This window comes from Triturus cristatus, chromosome 3_1 (assembly GCF_964204655.1).
Source record: "Triturus cristatus chromosome 3_1, aTriCri1.1, whole genome shotgun sequence".
Classification (NCBI taxonomy): Eukaryota; Metazoa; Chordata; class Amphibia; order Caudata; family Salamandridae; genus Triturus; species Triturus cristatus.
This window is the reverse complement of record NC_140583.1, coordinates 397,209,433-397,231,116: the sequence shown is the minus strand read 5'-3', so window position 1 is coordinate 397,231,116 and position 21,684 is coordinate 397,209,433.

The window sequence follows — 21,684 nt, the reverse complement described above, 5'->3', positions numbered from 1 at the left end:
TGTTGGTGTTTTTGGGGTCGTTGAGGTGAAAATTGAGGTCTCCTAGGAAGATGCAGTGTTTGGAGTTGATGGCGAGCGGGGCGATGAGTTCAGGATGGTGTCTCAGAAGCTGGGGCGTGGTACTGGAGGTCTGTAGGTGAAAGGGCCTCTGTTGGTTGTTTTGCTGCCAATTTGTAGTTGTAACTTGAAGTGTTCCATGATCGAAGTGGTGTCGTCTGAGGTGGTGTGCAGTGAATGTTTCCTTTGTGGATGATAGCGATTCCACCTCAGTGTTTGTTGGTGCTGTCCCGGTTTGCTGTCTTGTAGCCATCTGGCGTTGCCGAGGTGATATCTGAAGTGGCTGTAGGATTAATCCAGTTCTTGTGAGGAAACGTCGGGGTGCGGGAGGTAATGGTTTTCCAGATCTCGGTGAAATGCTTGCAGAGGGATCGTGTGTTGAGCAGGAGGCTGTGAAGTTGTTCCAGAGCAATCATGGTTGGCATAGTTGGCGTGGCGGTGATTGTCGTGCACACAGGTGCTTTGGTGTTGCAGCAAAAGAGACAACGCCAGCAGCAAAAAGGTCCTATGTGCGAAGGTGCGGCAGCAGTTGTTGTTGAGGACTCTGGGATCCAGGGCTCAGAGTTCTGCTGTGTAGAACCACTGAGTAGTGGTCCTGGCGCTGGGCACAGTTCAGGTGCTGATGGACACAGAGGGACTTACCTTTGGTGCACCAGCAGCGCAGCTGAACTGCAGCCTTCAGGAAGGAGATCCTGGAAGGTGGGAGGGGTGCTGGGCGAGGTTAGCGGGAGGTAGGAAGCTAGGCGGATTGGGCAGCTGGGAGCACGAGGGTGGGAGAAAAAAGAGCGGGAAGACAGCCGAAACAGGTGGCAAACAGAGCAGTAAGGGAAAGAAAAGGCAGAAGGCAATAAGGCAAATGAGGCGAAGGTGAGGAAAGAAAGGCAGAAGGCAAATGAGGCAAAATAGAAGAAAGAAAAGGCAGAAGGCAATACAGCAGAAGGCAAACAGAGAAGAGGGCAGAGAAAGGCGGAAGATAATAGTGCAACCAAGGAGTAGAAGAAGGAAATGAAAGTGTAATGATGGTGTGGTGGCAGGGCAAGGTTAACGGGCAGCTGTTAGGGGCACAACAGCTATGTGGAAAGCAGGGCCAAGGGACAAATCACAGGAAGAGAGTTTATGAAACAGATCCAAGAAGACATTAAACTGAATTTACTTTTTAACAATCTGTAATCCAGCCATTGAGAGGCACTGTTTCTACCTTGTGACATCTGAGAAGAGGTCTTTGTCCTCGGCGTCGAAAAGAAAACAACGCTTATGCTTCTTGACTTCATAGCAGCCTATGGCATTATGCTATGTTATGTTATGTTTATGTTATGTTATCATTTTTTTTTATAGTGCGCTAATACCCAGGTATTCTGTAACAGGTGTAGGAGGCCAGACCTAGGTGCTTACTCGAAAAGCCAAGCATCAGCCTCTTGCGAAAGTCAAGAAGTGAGGAGGAGGTTCTGATGTGTTTTGAGGGAGGTGATTATTTAGGGGCCAGGTAGGAGAAGACGTCACCACTTTGCTCTGCTTTTCTGTGTGCATGGGGTGTGTGCTAATGAGAGACCAGCAGAGTAGAGGTGTATGTAAGGTTGATGGGAGTGACTGCACCTGTTTACGTAGGCAGGGACAGTTTTGTGGAGAGCTTTGTAGGTGAGGTTTAAAGTGTGCTCGCTTGTGTATAGGGAGCCAGTGGAATTCCCTAAGGTGTGGTCTTGGAGTGAGAGGTTGCGAATCAGTCTGGTTGCTGCATTTTTGGACGGTCTGCAGTCTTCTTGTGAGGTGGGTGGTAATCCCTGCATACAGGGTGTTTTTCATAGTCAAGTCTTCTGTTGATGAAGCCTTTGTTGATCGTTTTCCTGGTGTTGTGTGGTAACCACATGAAGATTTTCTTCAACATCTTTAGTGTGTTGAAGCAGGCTGAGACCACTGCATTCGTTTGGACAGTTATGTCCAAATTGTTGTCTATTATGATTCTGAAATTTCTAGCTTGCTAGGAAGTCCTGAGGATGGGTCCAAGGTCTGTTGACCACCAGGTGCAGTCCCATTGCGAGACGTTCTGCCTGAAGACTTCCAACTCGGTGTTCAGTTATCGGCAACTGGATTTCATCCAGGTGGCCACATCAGTTATGCATGTGGTGAACTTGATCCTGGTATTGGGTATTTTGTCAGAGAGTGGCAGTATCAGTTGCATGTCGTCAGCATAAATGAGGATGTTTTTGTTGTGAGCTCGTATGATGTCAGCAAGTGAGGTCATGTAGATGTTGAAGAGTGTTGGGCTGAGTGACTAGCCTTGTGGGACTCTGCAAATAAATCTGTTGTTTCAGAGGTGTAGGGGGGTATGTTGATGTTTAGGGTCCTTTGAGTGAGGAAGGAGCAGGTCCATTTTAGAGCAAGTCCCTGGATGCCTGCTTCATGGAGTTGCTGGATTAGAATGGAATGGGAGACGGTGTTGAAGGTTGCTGATGGGTCTAGAAGGATAAGCACTTCGGTTTCACCCTGTCGGAGATCATCCAGATGTCATACATCAATCTATCAATCAGCATATTATATAGCGCAGCACTGTCACCCCTAGGGGTATCTGGGTGCTGAGGGTGCTGTGTCTCCATCAAAAAGCCAGGTACTTTCTGAAGTATGCCAGGGAGGGTGCTGTGCAGAGGTGATGGGGCAGGGAATTCCAAGTCTTGGCAGTGTTGTAAGAGAAAGAGCGTCTCCCCTTGGTTGTGTACGGCATTGTATGCGCATGTGAGGATCTTGAACTGGCATCTCTTGTGGATGGGTTGCCAGTGGAGGTTTCTGAGGTGGGGGTGATGTGTGTCCATCTGGGGAGGTCCAGGTGGAGTCTGGCTGTGATGTTCTGTATAATATGAAGTCTTTTGAGGAGCTGGGTGGGGATTCCGACATAGTGAACGTTGCTATAGTCGAGATGACTGGTGATAAGGGCCTGCATGACTGTCTTTCTGGAGTGTGTGGAAGCAGGAGGAGGATACTGAGTTAACTTGTTATTTCATGGTCCGTTGTCTGTCGAGGATGATGTTGAAGATTGCATGCATGGTCTGTCAGTGTAGGTGTTGTCCGAGTACCGCTGGCCACCAACTGTGATCCCATGTGTTCTTCCAGAAGAGAAATGGCACAGAAAAGTCACAAACATGATACAAAGAGTGAGAGAAATGGCTCAAAAGTGGCAGAGAGAGTGAGAAAAGAATGAGCAAAAAGGCACAAAAAAGCAAAAAGAGCTGGAGAAACACCACAGAAAAGTCACAGAGCGAACGAGAAAAGAGTGAGAGAAATGGCACATAGAGACAAAAAGAACAAGAGAAACAGTACAGAAAAGTCACTGTAGGAATGGGAGGAGAGGGCACAAACGAGAAAAGGCACAAAGAGTGTGAGAGGAGGCACCACTAGCAAGTAAAAAAGGCACCAAAAGACGCAGTAAAAGTGAGAGAAAAGGTTGAGTGTGAGAAGTGACACAAGAGAGACAGAGGTGAGAGAGAGAGGGCAAAAGAGAGAGAGAGAGGGAGAGAGAGAGAGAGAGAGGAAGAGGGAGAGAGGCTAGGCAGGTGTCTTGAGCTGATGGAGCCAGGTCCGCAAGGGCCGTGACCAGTAGGAGGGGTGGTCGCAGGTTAGTCCTGCGGGGGCTGGGTCTATGTACCCACTAAATCATTGCAGATCACAACAACGCTAGGGTAATGTTGAAAATCTGGGCTTTAACTTTGGAGTTGCTCTGGAATGGAAGCCATCCTTTCTCCTGAAATGTTGCCAACAGGTTTGAATAGGGCCATAGGAGTCTTCTACTGGAAAGGTGTCATATGGCGTCCTACTGGAGTAATCTCTATCCTGTCTGCTGTTTTATTTGTGCCCTTGGGATCTGGTCTTGACTAACCTGTATCAACTGAATTTAATATGTAAGTTGAGGACATCCATATTTAGTTCCGTTGGGAAGCAGAACGACAGTACAGGCTACTACCGTAACTTCACAGGATCATTACTCCCACTGAATGAAAGAGGTCCTCGTGTGTGTGAATGGAGCCAAAACAAGGTACAGGCGTTGGGAAGCTCACAGCCTCATCTTGGCTAGCCAGCTAAACTTAGTACAGCAAATTCCATGACAAAGAACACTCTCGGGCTCTAATCACTCATAAAAACACTGTAATGGTCAACAGTATTAATCTACAGCTCTCCTTACTTATTTCTCCCCATTGGCCATTGGGTGGTGGTGACATGAACCCTTGTGATAATACACATAGACTATGACATTGCCACCTACTCCTGTTTCCCAAAACATATAATTGAAAGGCTTCAAAGATTAAAAGACCAGTCAATGCTAATGAGTCAGAACATGTGAAAGCATGACAGCATTAAACCAGCCCTTAAAGATCTCAGCTAGCTGAATGAGATTAAGTTCAAAATCCTATTGAACTATTACAATGACTACTGCCTCTCACAATATGGCCCAGGTGTTGTCCATGAAATAGTGTTCTTATTGTCCACTATCTGATTATGATTTTATTTGTTTACTTGAATTTTCAGTGTAGTGTAGAACTGGGTTGGCCAATCTGTCTATACTTAATAGGAGGTCCATAATGCCTTCATTTCGTACTTAATCAAAGTTATTCATTTTTTTTGTTTATATCAGTCCATACTCATAGCTTAAATTTAGATTTCCAAATTACTTGGCCATCGTGTAGACATGCTGCAAGTCCATTCCGGTTTCTGATAACTTGTTTAGGGGAACTAATAGATAACGAGATTCACACAGCAAACACACTGTAAGATCACAGCGGTACCCTTTAGGATGTTAGAGTGAAGGTCCAATATTTGATATTCGTGGGAAGCTTGATATAAAAGAAAAGTAAACCATATTAAGCCTTGACAAAGAGGTTTTACTTGAAACATGTGTTGGCTGTTGAAGTATAAACAAGGCTTTTCAGTATGGATGTATTGTATCAACTATAAAATAGAAACAGTATTTCTATGAAAATGGGCTGAAATCAAATAAAATTATTGAATGGCTTAGACTGTGGCAAAACATTGTAGGAAATAGGGACCTCCTATCAAGTGTATATAGATATTAAACAGACCAGTGGGGCCTGGTAAATGGGACATATTACACAAATACATCTTTAGCCAGTACATAGTGTGCCACAACTAAACACACAATGGAAATGAGACCATGATTTCGTAAAATAGTCCATTAATGAAAATGGAAGATTATGGGTTTTAATCCCTTCTCAAGTATATTTCTTTCCGATTCTTTCGACTTGCTCATAAAATAGTTTTTTGTCGTAATAATGACCCTTTGACTTTGAGGGGTCAAAGCGCCGCCGATGCTTTTGACACTCGGGAAGGAATTGAAACCCTCAATCTTCCATTTTCATTTATGGACTATTTTATGAAATCATGGTCTCTTTGCCATTGTTTGTTAATTTGTAACACACTATGTACTGTCTAAAGTATTTTTTGTGTAAGATGTTGAGCAATAAGAACTTATGTATTTCATTGTTTATGTTGGGTTTATGTTATGTATGAAGTCCGCTTACAATACTCATTCAATATATTTTTGAATCTTTGTGTGGGTACCTCACTTTATTTTTTGGGTATTTTTCATATTTATTGGCTTAGAAACAGTTACCTTTTTCCTGGAACTGGTGTTGTTAATATAGCCGTCAAAACACAGGCACTCCACCATTAATGATCTTTCTACAGGTTGACCTATGGGAATCTTGTTAAGACTTTCACTATCTCTAGATAGTCAAGTTTGATCATCCTCCCAGCGCTCTGCCAGGACCCTTGCCACTCATTGCCATCCTGCAGCTTGGCCGATCTGAGGACCTCACTAATCCATCCAATTGGTAGTAGAGACAGGCAGTGTTTCCAATGAGCAGGGATTTCATCAACACAAGCTTATGGCCTTTATTTACTGGAAATTCCATTCCCAGTCCCTATTACAAAAGGGATACACCTGCACTGGCAGAACCAGACATGTAACTGCATCACAGACCTCGTATTGTTTGATCTTGTGTGGATGATTGCAACTTGTCCCTCTAGAAGTTAGACGCCAACCACTAGGGGTCATGTAGCTAGTTAGCATGGAGGAGTCTCATTTAATATCTCAATAGACCAGACAATTTGCTCCACGTACGGCTATGCACCACCACCTACAGAATCAAGAAAGGGCTATGAATCTTTTAATCCTTTCAGTGTCCAGGTTGGGTGAGGTTTCCCATGTTTAAGTCAAATTACTCCACAAGCTTTACTCCTGGTGGTGTCCATTCATCAATTCCTTTCAGTTTCAGCTTTGCAGTCATACTCCCCACCAGAACCCAAAGACATTGGTTTCCCAGACGCTGCTTGGTGGGTCATGGGAATAACACTGCCGGATTGCTAGTCGTCATCATTTATAGTTGGAACTATGAAGGTATGTGATCGTCTTCAAATCTCCGACTTCCGTTCATGATTGATTAAATCATTCTATGTAAATTCTTCCAATTTGATTTGCCTTGTACCGGCCCAATGATTTTCACCACAAGTGGCACAAAACAAATGCCACAAGCTGCCCCACCTTCTTATGGCATCAGTTCCAAAAAACAGCAAAATGGAACCAGAGTCCAATTCTATTATTGCTAGCTGAAGTAATGAGCTAATAGGCCTGCTTTGAACACTTGAATTTTTAGAAAGTAAACAGTTCAGATAGATGGGACACTCCATCAAGAGTATTAGGAGGGCACCGAAATGCAGGGGCTGGGAAAAGCTATAGCTTTATCTCGTAGCGGTCCATCAGCACCATCCCGAGATCCAGCTATAAGCTTTTTAGGTCGAGCCTGAGCCAGCGCGCAAGTGCTGCTCTGGCGAATGTTGTAAGTAGAGTGCAGAGGAGAAGCCCGCCCACATTTTTCATTGGCTTTTGTCTTTGTCCTTCGTAAATGCCGGTGTTTGATTTCTTAATAGGTATTTTAGTCCCTCCTTAGTACGGCCATTTCGTAATTTGTATCTTCCCATGGCTCCTGGCCCCTTTACTTGGTTGTTACACGCAGGGGTGTAACACTGGCCCCCGCAGCCTCCGCGGTGCGGGGGGGCCCAATGCGCTCCAGGGGCCCCCTCACTCAGCGGAGCCGGCTGCAAGCAAGCCTCTTCAAGTCTTCATGAATTAAATCAAATGGTGAGCAACTACGCACAGCCTCCCCAAGTCCCCATAAATTAAATGGTGCGCACACGCAACAGTGACAGCCTCTAAGCCTCTTCATTAATAAAATGGTGCGCGGCCTGCCCTGCCTACCGGCCTCTTAATAAATTGATTAAATAGTTGGTGCGCAGTACGCCCGGACCCGTGGCGGTGTGCATGTTGTCTCCTCGTCTGTGCAGTGCTGCGGACTTCAGGGTGGGACATAGGCCAGGATGGTGCTGGTGAACAATGCCTGCCATTGTCATGCGCATTGCAATTAAAAGTGTGCGTGACTTGTGGTGAGGCATCCCAGGAGGACCCAGCCAGAGACTACTGTACTGAGAAGGGTGCGGACACCGTGCCACGATAATTTAATTATTACTACAGTACTAGGCCCTGCCTGGCTAGCCTTGCCCTGTCTTCTGCTGCCTGCTCGCACCTTCCTCCGAAGCTGCAGGCCAGCCCCCACCAAGCACCAAGGATCAGTTCAATAAAAAAACCTTGTTTAAATTTATTAATCTGAGAAGACTGTACTTTCTAACACCTGTGCAGTGCTGTCGGAGGGAATAATTTTTAAAAGGCTGATCTAGGAAGCATGGTAAGTTTTTGACGAGATCCACCTCTCACAATGGCCTCCCTGCCCTGCCAAGGAAGTGCGAGGCAGTTATCTACGCATGTGCTTTGCTTGTTTGTACGTGTTGAGGCCCAATCACATCGATTGGTCATTATTTCACGGGTTCACTGGCGCAGTCTCAATGATAGACACCGTAGACTAATATTTTATACATTTCGCCAGACTCAGGAAGGTGCTGGGACTTTAACCTTCACGACAAAGTAAAGAATATAGTGCTAAAAATTACGATTTATAAAACTGATAACATTTTGATGTTAATGAAAAATATAGAATGGAACATTTTGCTGCATGACATCGTTCGTTCGATCCAGTTTGAGATTCACACATTTCCTTGTATGTTTTATCAGCTATAATAATAGCCACACCACATAGCTCAGAGGGTTGAGGGGCAGCTACACAGCTCCGTGTATGGCTACCGGTCTGAAATCTGGGAGTGTTACCTTAGCCCTCGATCCTTCAGTGTTCGATGCCGTGACTATGATTAACCTGGGTGATAACAACGCCTACTGTTTTTGAGACAAAGGTTTAATAAGCCTGTGGTGTATGCCATATAAATGTTACAACATTCCCACCATTGTTTGGTTTCAAAGCACTTTCTGAAACTAGGCACCATTTGCAGTTCTGAGATTCTGGTTGACTGGAACAAAAGTGAGCTGTTGATATTGCATTTGGATGTTTCATTTCATTTAGATAGGACTAATGTTTGGATGGCGACTGGCAGGATGGTGTGCGCTAAACTATTGTTTAATGGTGCGTTAAACTATCTAGTGGCTGACGTGATCTTGTATTATATCCATGTGAAGCATTATGTGGGTGGATGGATGTACTGAAGGGACGTTGTCATTTGGGTTGTTGTTCTGGAGTATACCGGATTCAGGTGATTGTAACGTTTTCAGGCGCCATTTACAATATTTTGGTTCGAGGATATGCAAGGTGGCTGTAGTAGTTTTAAAGGAGAAGGACACGCACTGTACATGACCATCTACCATACAGTGCGAGGCCATATCATGCCATTCCATGACTGAGTGCCCTTCCATTTCTGGTGCTTTAAGATCTTCTTCAAGTTTCTTCTTGCTCAAATGGGTGTAATTTCTGATATTTATATGTTTTGATCGTCTTCATTGCGTAAATTTGTTTGCAAGAAAGTGTCACTCATAGTCGTTGAAATGTCATTCATAATTACACTGAAATTATGAAAATGTCACACATGGCAATCAAACCTTGGCAGCTATGTCTGCAGCAGCCCCTGTGTTCCAGCCTCCAGGGGCCCATCAGCGCTGTAGCGCACATAGGCAGCACTACACTCTCTTGCCAGCGTTGGTTGCACCAGCAGTGAGTTGCCACTTGCCTCATAACATTCCTGACGTATAAATTAAATGGTGCGTGCCGCGTGCGATGAGTGCAGGTGAACTGAGCTTCCAGGCCCAGCAGCAAGGGGGTTTAAGGCAACTGCCTTGAGGCCAGAGACCATTTGTATATTTTCATACCTTTGTAAACTGGTTACTGAGGCTTAGTTTTTCTTCTGGTTCCAGTACCCCCTGGGCCCCCACTCTGCCTATTCCTTACTTTTGACATTATTGTTACAAATGTGGTAGCTTATATGTTAAGAGGGTTTCCCACTTTCTCATTAGAACTCTGAGAAAGACAATATAGAGGCATTATATTTCAATTTTGGAGGTTTCAAAGCAAAATATGCCAGATTTTTGGGTGGTGGGGCAAAGTGGTAGGTGGTGAGCCGGGCCACCGGGGGGGCCCTCCATGTTCTTTGCAGGGGGGCCCCCTCAAGTTTCGTTATGCCACTGGTTACACGGTATATGTACTTTTTGTTCTTTATTGAGCTGCTCCTACATTAGGCACAATGACGCGCTTCGCTTACAATCTGCGCGTCATGCCCGCTTTCAATATCGAAGCAGGGACAATGGCTGCCATTTCTTTTTCAAATGCCATAGGTCTCGCATTTAAATGCGAGACCTATGGCAATGCAATTATTTATTTGTTTAAACGTCTTTAGCGCAGAAAGGAAAGGAACGCGAAGGCAGGGGGCTCTGAGCAAGGTGTTCCTTCTCTCCGCTCAGTGCCGGGGAAGTCACAACACGGCGACATGGAGTCATTTGTAGGGCGCTACATCATTTCAAGTGTAGGAAGGGTGTGCGAAGAGGACAGAGCATTGTCTTCGAGCACAGCTTCCCAAATGCCAGAGCAAATCTTGACACAGAGCTTTAGGCAGGAATCTGAGGTGTGGAAACAAAAACCTCTCCGAAATGAGAGCTGTCTGTGAGCTGGTGGGTGCCCCCTTCACACTGCACAGCCCGTCTCTGTGCAAAGTAGCCCCCGCTTCCATTGCATGTAGACTTCTGCCCCGTTTGCGTTTCAGGATTTTATTTTTAATGCCCTTGGTATGTCACAATTAAAATTCACCCGTGACACCCTCGCCCCCAACCCATACTACACACTTTAACCCCACCCACCCACACACTGAGAACGCAGAACTTTTCATTTTCTGCATGAAGTGATTTATATCCTCTTGGAAGTCCTCAGAAGTTGACAACATTTTTGCTGTTGATCGGCTTCATTGTGGTGCTGAAATCTGTTTTACACAAGGTCGTCAATGTCATTTATTTTGTGAATATAGAGAAAAACATCAACAGAGATGTAATTGTTTTTATTTAATAAATAAATGGGCATGATAGTTTTTATTTGAACATGCATAAATAAATAAACTCCGCTCTATGAGATACGATAGGAATGTGTTGGTTTGTCGTAGTATGCTTAAACTAACAACTAGTGACGCTTTTTCTCGCAGGGCACTTTGCTCTGATTGTTACCATCTTTCTCGACATTCGATGGACGGTTCCTACTTTTTTGGGAGAAAGTTATCATTCTTGTCAATTACGTTTGATTTAAAAAAGAGTATGCTGCATGTACCTTAACCTCCAGCAAAGATTTCCATTACATCAGCAAAATATTTTTGTGTGTTCTGTCTTTGGTAGCTTACTTATATTTCTCGTGTGCCCTAAATGCCCCTGTAATTAGTCTGTAAGCACTATTTACTTTATTGAGTTTCTCTTACTGCAGGCCAGACATGTGCTGCTTCAGCTGAAACCGCTTGTGGTTTTTTAAGCAGCACTGCTGCCCCCGTAACACGGGCGCCTGCTTTCAATCATTTTAACACGGTATTATCTTGAGTCTGTTTCAACCCCCCAGCTCCCAAATAAAATGCATTCAGAAATGATTAGCGAATTAAGTCATGTGAATTCCAGGTAGCACATAGTCCTGTGCTAATGGGCTGTAGCTGACAACAGCACATCTGTGTTACATGTCAACTGTACTAAAGCCACCTGACGGGTTGTTTTCAAAAGCCTGTTTTATTAACACCACCACCAACAATACCACCACCACAACTACTAATACCACTACCACCATGTACGCGATACAGCCCGCGTGTTAGACTTGGCATCTTTTGGCATGTTTCCCCTGAGTTTTTGCTCTCTGACCTCCCTGTTTTGACTCTGTTTTTGCTGGCATAACGTTTCTGCGCACTTTTCGCACTGCTGATCAGTGGTAAAATGCAGGCGCTCTCTGTGTAAATTGTGTTATGGATTGGTGTTTCCATGATTGGATATTTGATTTACTTATTAGTCCCTAGTAAAGTTCACTGAGTGTGCCAGGGCCTGTGAATCAAATGCTACTCGTGAGCCTGCAGCACTGATTGTGCCACCCATGTGAGTAGCCCTGAAAAGGTACCTCAGACCTGCCATTGCAGAGTCTGCGGGCAGTTTGTAACTACTATGTCGACTTGGCCGATGCACACACTTGCCAGTCCCTAACCTTCTCTTTTCGTACATGTCAGGCACCCCTAAGGTAGGCCCAAGGTACCCCCGTGGGCAGGGTGCTGTGTATGTGAAAGGTGGGGCATGCCCGAGCGTGTGTGGCATGTCTCGATAGTGAATTACAGGCAATTTCATTTTTCACTATTGCAAGGCTACCGGTTCCCCATAGGAGAGAATGGGAGGTTTGTTTATAACATCTTATAAACGTAACTGACACTGGGAATTAGGTAGGAAAATTAAGTATAGTAAGCCTGAACTCAGAAGCTAAAGATGCATCTTTAATGAAGGTGATTTTTACATTCTGTGTTTCAAAATACCACTTTTAGAAATTAGGCATTTTCTTGCTCAGTCATCCCGTGTGCCTCTTTTGGAATGTGGATTGCCTGTCTGGGTTTTGGATGACAGAAGGCTGGGGAGCCAGAGGGGCTCCAGATAGTCTAGGTAGGTCAGGAATGGGCTTAATAAACCTGGGCTGCGATGGGGAAAGGGGGAGGAGATTTCCTTGCACCTCAAAGGGCCTGGTCTGCCTCTGACAATGCCGTCTCCACCTCCTGCCAGGAAATCACACCAGAGAAGGCCGAACTGGTTCTGGCCAGGCACAGATACCCTCTGCCTGCAAGATCACATAATTTTTGTGTATAAATACTGGGGACAAAACAACAATTTTTTAGGAGGGTCAGAAAAGAGGGACTTGGTTTAAGGACTGAAACAGCTCCGATCCCCGATAGACACTATGAAACCAACAGAAGGAGTACAGTCCATTCAAAACAGAAATAGCAAACTAATAGTTATTGTAAAGGTGTATACGAGATCCTGCGAATAGTTGAGACACCCCTGCAGGAGATAGGAGTCCATCAGCCCACCCTTACTGGCGGAGCATCGTCATCTGGAACTCCAAGGAATCACTGTCTGAGCCCGAGATAGCAGATCGCCCAGGTGCACAGGCTAGTGAAACCCAGAAGGAAAATAAACTCCTGCCAGGGTGTATACCCAAATAGTCGAGGGCTCCTGTGAAGTGCAGTGCTGAAAGAGTGGTGTGAGGTTAAAAATGAATACTTGATCAAAAATGAGTTTAATATAAATTAATCAAGTTTCATATCTAAAAGAACCTATAGTCTGGTATGAATTTTACAGGCTAATTCTTGGTTCGTGTGAAAAAAAGTGTGGTCGACATGTTTCAGCCGGAGCGGTCACTTGACCCGGCTTTCTTCAGGACCGTGAAATTGAAAAAAACTACTGCTTAAAGTAATCACATAAAGTGAAAAAAACAACAATAAATGAACCCATGCAAACCAATTGTGAATGTGGGATATGTATGTGGCATTTGCCACCCTACCAGAACAGCTCAAGCATTGAGCGTGAGGACAATGTCTTCATTCCTGAAAATAGAATACACACATAAACCTCATGCACATCAGAACAAAACTATCAGTTGAAAAACGGCAGGGCTAGAGTTAGCCGTGCCTTGATTATCAAACAAACTCTTAGTGATGTTTGGAAATACGATTTGTATGTCAAAATAGTGGAAAAAACTAGAAAAAACTCACCCAGCTTTATGTGGGAGTAGTGCCTCACCTCACCCGGCTGACTACTCGGAGAAGGAGGCACCGCTCTGTTTAAATGTGGAGAAAGAAGCCAGACAGATTGCTGATTGATACCTGTCTGCTTAGAGCTCAACACACGTATTTTAAACGTATTAAAAAGAACCTACAGTAATTAAAAAGTCCAAAACCTCAAAAACCTCCTGACTCCCAGGATGTATTTATGGTATAAATCTCTGCAGACCAGTGTTATTCAGAGATCAAGTCTCTTAACAAACCAGTTACATAGTAGAAACCAGTAATAGGTGAAGTTATGTATGGTTATTGCCCATATAGAGTAGGGGAATGCTGGGAATTGGTAAAGGCTAATGGTAGTTGTTACACGTGTCCACTAAGCTCTACTTGTTAAATCTGGAAAGATAATTCGTTTCTAGAGCAAAAATAGCATGAGCTCCCAGCCTCCTCCCTTACCTGTCCGTCGATACCTCTGACTGACTCACGAGCTGTCTGGGAGGTATCGACCGGAAAGGGAGGGAGCTATTTATAGCGCTCGCGTGTGAAGTTTAAATCCGTGATCGAGATCAGCTGTGTATCTCGACCGAGAAAAGCGAGCGTGTCCATACTGGAGCGCATGCGCCTCAATGATACGCTAGCGGAGAGACAATCCTCCACAGCGCATGTGTCAGTGCGTTTGCATTGTAAAAATATATAATCCCAGTCTGCCTGGAAACTGACTATTGTAACCGTGATCAGGCAAAGCCGACCACCAACATGATGAAACCGCACGATAAAAATGTACGGGGAGCATACCAGATAACGCGCCTCTAGTGAAATCATCGTACATCTATCGCGCATGCGCAAGGAATGGATGGCAATTACTAGCGCATGCGTGCGCGTGAATCATTATGACAATTGAGCAGCTCTCGAGCACCTATTAAACAACAGAAACCAAAAACAGGGTATAGATGTTGACCCTGGTTGATTTAACAATGGAAAAGGTAATTCGTGCTGTTTGCTCACAGCGAAGTCAATAATTATGACGCAGTGGCTTTAACTACTAGAGCCAATGTCATGCAGAGTAGGTAAAGGTAACGTAAGGTAAAGTCACCATGTGAACACGATGCCCACCAATCACTCCTGTTGGGAAGACTAGTAGTTGTCGCCCCTCTCATGCCAGTAAAATGCAGGACTAACAGCCAGATTGTCATCTCGGGGGTCAAGTTGGTAGTGATGCCCAATAGAGTGATCCAGTACCCTAGTAGTGTACTAGTAAATCGTGTTTTGCCTTTTATGGTATAAAATGACTAGGTCGTCAAAACAGAAAACCCCAAAGAGGACGGACATGGAAAAGTTCAGCACGTCCAGACAACTAACCAATAGATATAAAAGGGTGTGTTTGTTAGTGGAATGCGACCCAGTCAACTAACTGGATGTGCACAATTAGAAATTGCAGGTGGTCATTCAGTATGGCAGTAAGGCTGTCTTAAGTGTAAACGGAGGCCCACGGTATGTTATCATTCAGTCCTTGGGTGTCAGTCTTCAGCTTATAAACCCATTTTTGTTCTTTGGCAAATAAGAATTGAGAAACGTCCGTTATATGTTGGGGAATAAATGGACGTTCCAAGACAATCCACCTGAGGTCCTCAGCTTTGTGTTTCTTAGCTAGGAAGTGCTCAGTCAAACAGGTGGATTGTCTCATGCAGCGGATGGTGCTTTTGTGTTCGCTTATGCGAAGCTTGACTTTCCGTGTGGTGTACCCTATATAATGTAGGGAACAAGGGCAAGTGATTCTGTAAATTACGCAATCCGAATTACAATTCGTGTGGTTGCGTAATATCCAGGGACGTTCTGTGCCTATGTCTACAGATGTAGTTTTGATGGTCTGTGGACAGACACTGCACATGCCACATGGGAAATGGCCCCGAACAGGTGGTAAGGACCACAAAGTATTGGTCTCACAGACAGGATGTGATAGTGGTCTTGTGTGGACCAGACTGTCTCGCAAACTTGGGCCCTTCTTGAAAGCAAATAAGGGAGGCGAGATACTGCCCGACGCTATGTTCAATATCGGCCAATGCTTACGTACTGTCTTCTGTATTTGGTTGGACACAGTGCAGAAAGTAGTAACAAAAGTGAGTCTCTCGCTGGTAGTCCTTGACACAGCGGTATCCAGTAGGGCATCGCGATGGTTATTAGATGCCCGTTTCCAGGCTTTTCGTACTAGATGTTTAGGATACTGTCGTGATTGTAGTTGTGTTGCTAATACTCCAGCATGTTTATCAAACAACTGTCTGGTAGAGCAGTTTCTGCGGATTCGCAGAAACTGGCCGACTGGAAGGTTCTCACGGAGTGCCCTCGGATGATGGCTGTTGAATGACAACAAAGAATTTTTAGACATGGGTTTTTTGTATAGTTCCGAACTCAATGAGTTTTCATGAACAAAGATGGAGATATCAAGGAAAGCCAGACGATGTTTACTGTATTCAATGGTGAAACGTAAAAACGCATTCTGTTGGTTTAGCCAAGAATGAAAGGCTAGGATTTCGTCACCTGTGCCTCGCCATACCACCAAGATGTCATCTATGTATCTCTTCCACAGCACCAAATGATGAAGATTAGGGTTGCTGTGGTTGAGTACATAGTTCTGTTCGAATAGGTGGACATATAGGTTGGCGAGGCTGGGCGCGAAAACGCTGCCCATCGAAGTACCAGATGTCTGGAGAAAGATCTGATCTTCAAACTTGAAATAGTTCTCCATCATGGCCAGTCTGGCGCATTCCATGATAAAGGACACAGGGGTGATGCTATCCAAAGACCGTGCTTCTAAGAGTCCTCTGATTGCATCGAGGGTCTCAAGCTGCGGAATGCAAGTATACAATGACTCTACATCCAGGCTGACTAATAGATCGGTTTCGGGATTAAATTCAACCTCAGGTAAAATACGGAGGACATCGGCCGTATCTTTCAGATATGTAGGCATCTCGGTAACCATGGGTCTTAGAAACACGTCTACAAATTTAGACAAAGGTTCCAATAATGAACCAATCCCAGAGATAATGGGACGTCCAGGAGGTGGTCGTTGCTGTTTGTGAATTTTGGGGAGGCAGTAGAAATAGGGTATGACTGGGTTGTTGGTCACCAGAAATTTCGCCTCATGTGATGTTATCCATCCCTCTCCTTCCCCTTCCTCCACCAGCTGTCTAATCTCTAGGGAGAGTCTAGATGTAGGATCTGACTCTAAAGCCCGATAAGAATTAGCATCTGACAACTGCCTCAGACATTCAGCCCGGTAGATGACAGTATCTTGTAGGACCGTAGCCCCACCCTTGTCTGCTGGTTTTATGATGACCGACGTGTCCTTGATAAGATTTTTTAGGGCAGTTTGATCCTTCTTAGAAAAGTTACAGAAGGAGTGGGGGCGGGTGTCATACAATGTCATTAAATCATGAACAACCGCCTTTTCAAAAGTGGAGACTTGTGAGGGGACCTGATGAGGAAGAGGACTAAACGTACTTTTAGGACGTAATCCAGTATTGACCACATTGATCTCGTTGCCAACGGTTGTGACTGTTTGATCTTTCTCTTTAAAGAAGAAATGCAGCCGAATCTTCCTGAAGAATTTCTCGATTTCACATCTCAGGGTAAATGGATCACCTGAGTGTGTAGGAACAAAACCCAAACCCTTGTTGAGGACATTTTGTTCATCGGTCGTCAGGACTTTTGAACTCAGATTGACTACAAGGTCATTTACTCGCTGGTCGAGTTCGTGGGTGGTTGTTGATTGCCCCTCCTGCTCCGAGTGTTGGGAAATGTCTGGTCTGGTTGCCAGTGCACCGTTGGGGTTCCTCTCCATTTGCCTCTGTTGCGTCCCTGACCTTGATCTAAAAAAGACTGATTAGGGAAGAATTGCTGCTGAGGTGGATAGGTGTGCATGTGTGGCGGAAAGGGGGGTTGGTAGCCCCAAGGTGCCGGTGGCCACCATTGACTCTGATTGGGGTAAAAGTTCTGATTACCCCTCCTTCGGTTGTATCTCCGAGATTGACCTCTCCCTCTTCCTTGTGGTGCCCCTGACGCACCTGAATCAGACTCGTCAGATCCTCCTTCGGACCCGGATGAAGAGTAATTGGAACCGTAGCGTCTCCCCTTGTTGTTAAATGTTGGGGCTACATATGTGTCGCTTGTGTACGGGTATATCTTTTCCCATGAAAATCGGGCAAGATCCTTCTTAAATTTATCGATTTTGTTGATCAGGATGGTGTCCCTATATTCTTTATTGGTTTTATTTGTCTCATCCATTTGTTTTTTGAAGAGGGCTGCTGTGATGGTAGTTTTAATTTGCCCCTCCAAAGTTTGGATCTCAACTAAGATTGCATCTGCCAGACGTTTCGCCGTGCTGATGATGAGAATGAGCCAGTCACGGGTACAGCGCCAGGCTATGAGTGACCAGTCTCGTGTGAACTGTTTATCTGTGAGGAATAATCTCGGGGTATTTGTCACAATAAGCCCTGTTGGGGCACATTTCCCTCGTAGGTACTCTGCCATGACTAAGCCATGAACCGCAGTCCGTGATTGATTTTTTCGGAGATTAAGTAAAGTGGCCCAGTCATCCTTAGGGTTACCTGTGATCTCTGGTAAAGAATCTAGGATGCTGGGATTGTCTGATAAAATGCTGCTCAGGGTTTCATCATCGAAAGCAAGGCCTGCAAAGTCGGCCATTATAGAGCAGGGATTTAAGGTTAAGGACACTAGGGAGCGGTATAAGACTACTAGAGATTCCTAGAGTCAAAAAGTTGAGACCCGCAGCCGTAGCTGCTCTACGAACAAAACAACAATTTTTTAGGAGGGTCAGAAAAGAGGGACTTGGTTTAAGGACTGAAACAGCTCCGATCCCCGATAGACACTATGAAACCAACAGAAGGAGTACAGTCCATTCAAAACAGAAATAGCAAACTAATAGTTATTGTAAAGGTGTATACGAGATCCTGCGAATAGTTGAGACACCCCTGCAGGAGATAGGAGTCCATCAGCCCACCCTTACTGGCGGAGCATCGTCATCTGGAACTCCAAGGAATCACTGTCTGAGCCCGAGATAGCAGATCGCCCAGGTGCACAGGCTAGTGAAACCCAGAAGGAAAATAAACTCCTGCCAGGGTGTATACCCAAATAGTCGAGGGCTCCTGTGAAGTGCAGTGCTGAAAGAGTGGTGTGAGGTTAAAAATGAATACTTGATCAAAAATGAGTTTAATATAAATTAATCAAGTTTCATATCTAAAAGAACCTATAGTCTGGTATGAATTTTACAGGCTAATTCTTGGTTCGTGTGAAAAAAAGTGTGGTCGACATGTTTCAGCCGGAGCGGTCACTTGACCCGGCTTTCTTCAGGACCGTGAAATTGAAAAAAACTACTGCTTAAAGTAATCACATAAAGTGAAAAAAACAACAATAAATGAACCCATGCAAACCAATTGTGAATGTGGGATATGTATGTGGCATTTGCCACCCTACCAGAACAGCTCAAGCATTGAGCGTGAGGACAATGTCTTCATTCCTGAAAATAGAATACACACATAAACCTCATGCACATCAGAACAAAACTATCAGTTGAAAAACGGCAGGGCTAGAGTTAGCCGTGCCTTGATTATCAAACAAACTCTTAGTGATGTTTGGAAATACGATTTGTATGTCAAAATAGTGGAAAAAACTAGAAAAAACTCACCCAGCTTTATGTGGGAGTAGAGCCTCACCTCACCCGGCTGACTACTCGGAGAAGGAGGCACCGCTCTGTTTAAATGTGGAGAAAGAAGCCAGACAGATTGCTGATTGATACCTGTCTGCTTAGAGCTCAACACACGTATTTTAAACGTATTAAAAAGAACCTACAGTAATTAAAAAGTCCAAAACCTCAAAAACCTCCTGACTCCCAGGATGTATTTATGGTATAAATCTCTGCAGACCAGTGTTATTCAGAGATCAAGTCTCTTAACAAACCAGTTACATAGTAGAAACCAGTAATAGGTGAAGTTATGTATGGTTATTGCCCATATAGAGTAGGGGAATGCTGGGAATTGGTAAAGGCTAATGGTAGTTGTTACACGTGTCCACTAAGCTCTACTTGTTAAATCTGGAAAGATAATTCGTTTCTAGAGCAAAAATAGCATGAGCTCCCAGCCTCCTCCCTTACCTGTCCGTCGATACCTCTGACTGACTCACGAGCTGTCTGGGAGGTATCGACCGGAAAGGGAGGGAGCTATTTATAGCGCTCGCGTGTGAAGTTTAAATCCGTGATCGAGATCAGCTGTGTATCTCGACCGAGAAAAGCGAGCGTGTCCATACTGGAGCGCATGCGCCTCAATGATACGCTAGCGGAGAGACAATCCTCCACAGCGCATGTGTCAGTGCGTTTGCATTGTAAAAATATATAATCCCAGTCTGCCTGGAAACTGACTATTGTAACCGTGATCAGGCAAAGCCGACCACCAACATGATGAAACCGCACGATAAAAATGTACGGGGAGCATACCAGATAACGCGCCTCTAGTGAAATCATCGTACATCTATCGCGCATGCGCAAGGAATGGATGGCAATTACTAGCGCATGCGTGCGCGTGAATCATTATGACAATTGAGCAGCTCTCGAGCACCTATTAAACAACAGAAACCAAAAACAGGGTATAGATGTTGACCCTGGTTGATTTAACAATGGAAAAGGTAATTCGTGCTGTTTGCTCACAGCGAAGTCAATAATTATGACGCAGTGGCTTTAACTACTAGAGCCAATGTCATGCAGAGTAGGTAAAGGTAACGTAAGGTAAAGTCACCATGTGAACACGATGCCCACCAATCACTCCTGTTGGGAAGACTAGTAGTTGTCGCCCCTCTCATGCCAGTAAAATGCAGGACTAACAGCCAGATTGTCATCTCGGGGGTCAAGTTGGTAGTGATGCCCAATAGAGTGATCCAGTACCCTAGTAGTGTACTAGTAAATCGTGTTTTGCCTTTTATGGTATAAAATGACTAGGTCGTCAAAACAGAAAACCCCAAAGAGGACGGACATGGAAAAGTTCAGCACGTCCAGACAACTAACCAATAGATATAAAAGGGTGTGTTTGTTAGTGGAATGCGACCCAGTCAACTAACTGGATGTGCACAATTAGAAATTGCAGGTGGTCATTCAGTATGGCAGTAAGGCTGTCTTAAGTGTAAACGGAGGCCCACGGTATGTTATCATTCAGTCCTTGGGTGTCAGTCTTCAGCTTATAAACCCATTTTTGTTCTTTGGCAAATAAGAATTGAGAAACGTCCGTTATATGTTGGGGAATAAATGGACGTTCCAAGACAATCCACCTGAGGTCCTCAGCTTTGTGTTTCTTAGCTAGGAAGTGCTCAGTCAAACAGGTGGATTGTCTCATGCAGCGGATGGTGCTTTTGTGTTCGCTTATGCGAAGCTTGACTTTCCGTGTGGTGTACCCTATATAATGTAGGGAACAAGGGCAAGTGATTCTGTAAATTACGCAATCCGAATTACAATTCGTGTGGTTGCGTAATATCCAGGGACGTTCTGTGCCTATGTCTACAGATGTAGTTTTGATGGTCTGTGGACAGACACTGCACATGCCACATGGGAAATGGCCCCGAACAGGTGGTAAGGACCACAAAGTATTGGTCTCACAGACAGGATGTGATAGTGGTCTTGTGTGGACCAGACTGTCTCGCAAACTTGGGCCCTTCTTGAAAGCAAATAAGGGAGGCGAGATACTGCCCGACGCTATGTTCAATATCGGCCAATGCTTACGTACTGTCTCTGTATTTGGTTGGACACAGTGCAGAAAGTAGTAACAAAAGTGAGTCTCTCGCTGGTAGTCCTTGACACAGCGGTATCCAGTAGGGCATCGCGATGGTTATTAGATGCCCGTTTCCAGGCTTTTCGTACTAGATGTTTAGGATACTGTCGTGATTGTAGTTGTGTTGCTAATACTCCAGCATGTTTATCAAACAACTGTCTGGTAGAGCAGTTTCTGCGGATTCGCAGAAACTGGCCGACTGGAAGGTTCTCACGGAGTGCCCTCGGATGATGGCTGTTGAATGACAACAAAGAATTTTTAGACATGGGTTTTTTGTATAGTTCCGAACTCAATGAGTTTTCATGAACACAGATGGAGATATCAAGGAAAGCCAGACGATGTTTACTGTATTCAATGGTGAAACGTAAAAACGCATTCTGTTGGTTTAGCCAAGAATGAAAGGCTAGGATTTCGTCACCTGTGCCTCGCCATACCACCAAGATGTCGTCTATGTATCTCTTCCACAGCACCAAATGATGAAGATAAGGGTTGCTGTGGTTGAGTACATAGTTCTGTTCGAATAGGTGGACATATAGGTTGGCGAGGCTGGGCGCGAAAACGCTGCCCATCGAAGTACCAGATGTCTGGAGAAAGATCTGATCTTCAAACTTGAAATAGTTCTCCATCATGGCCAGTC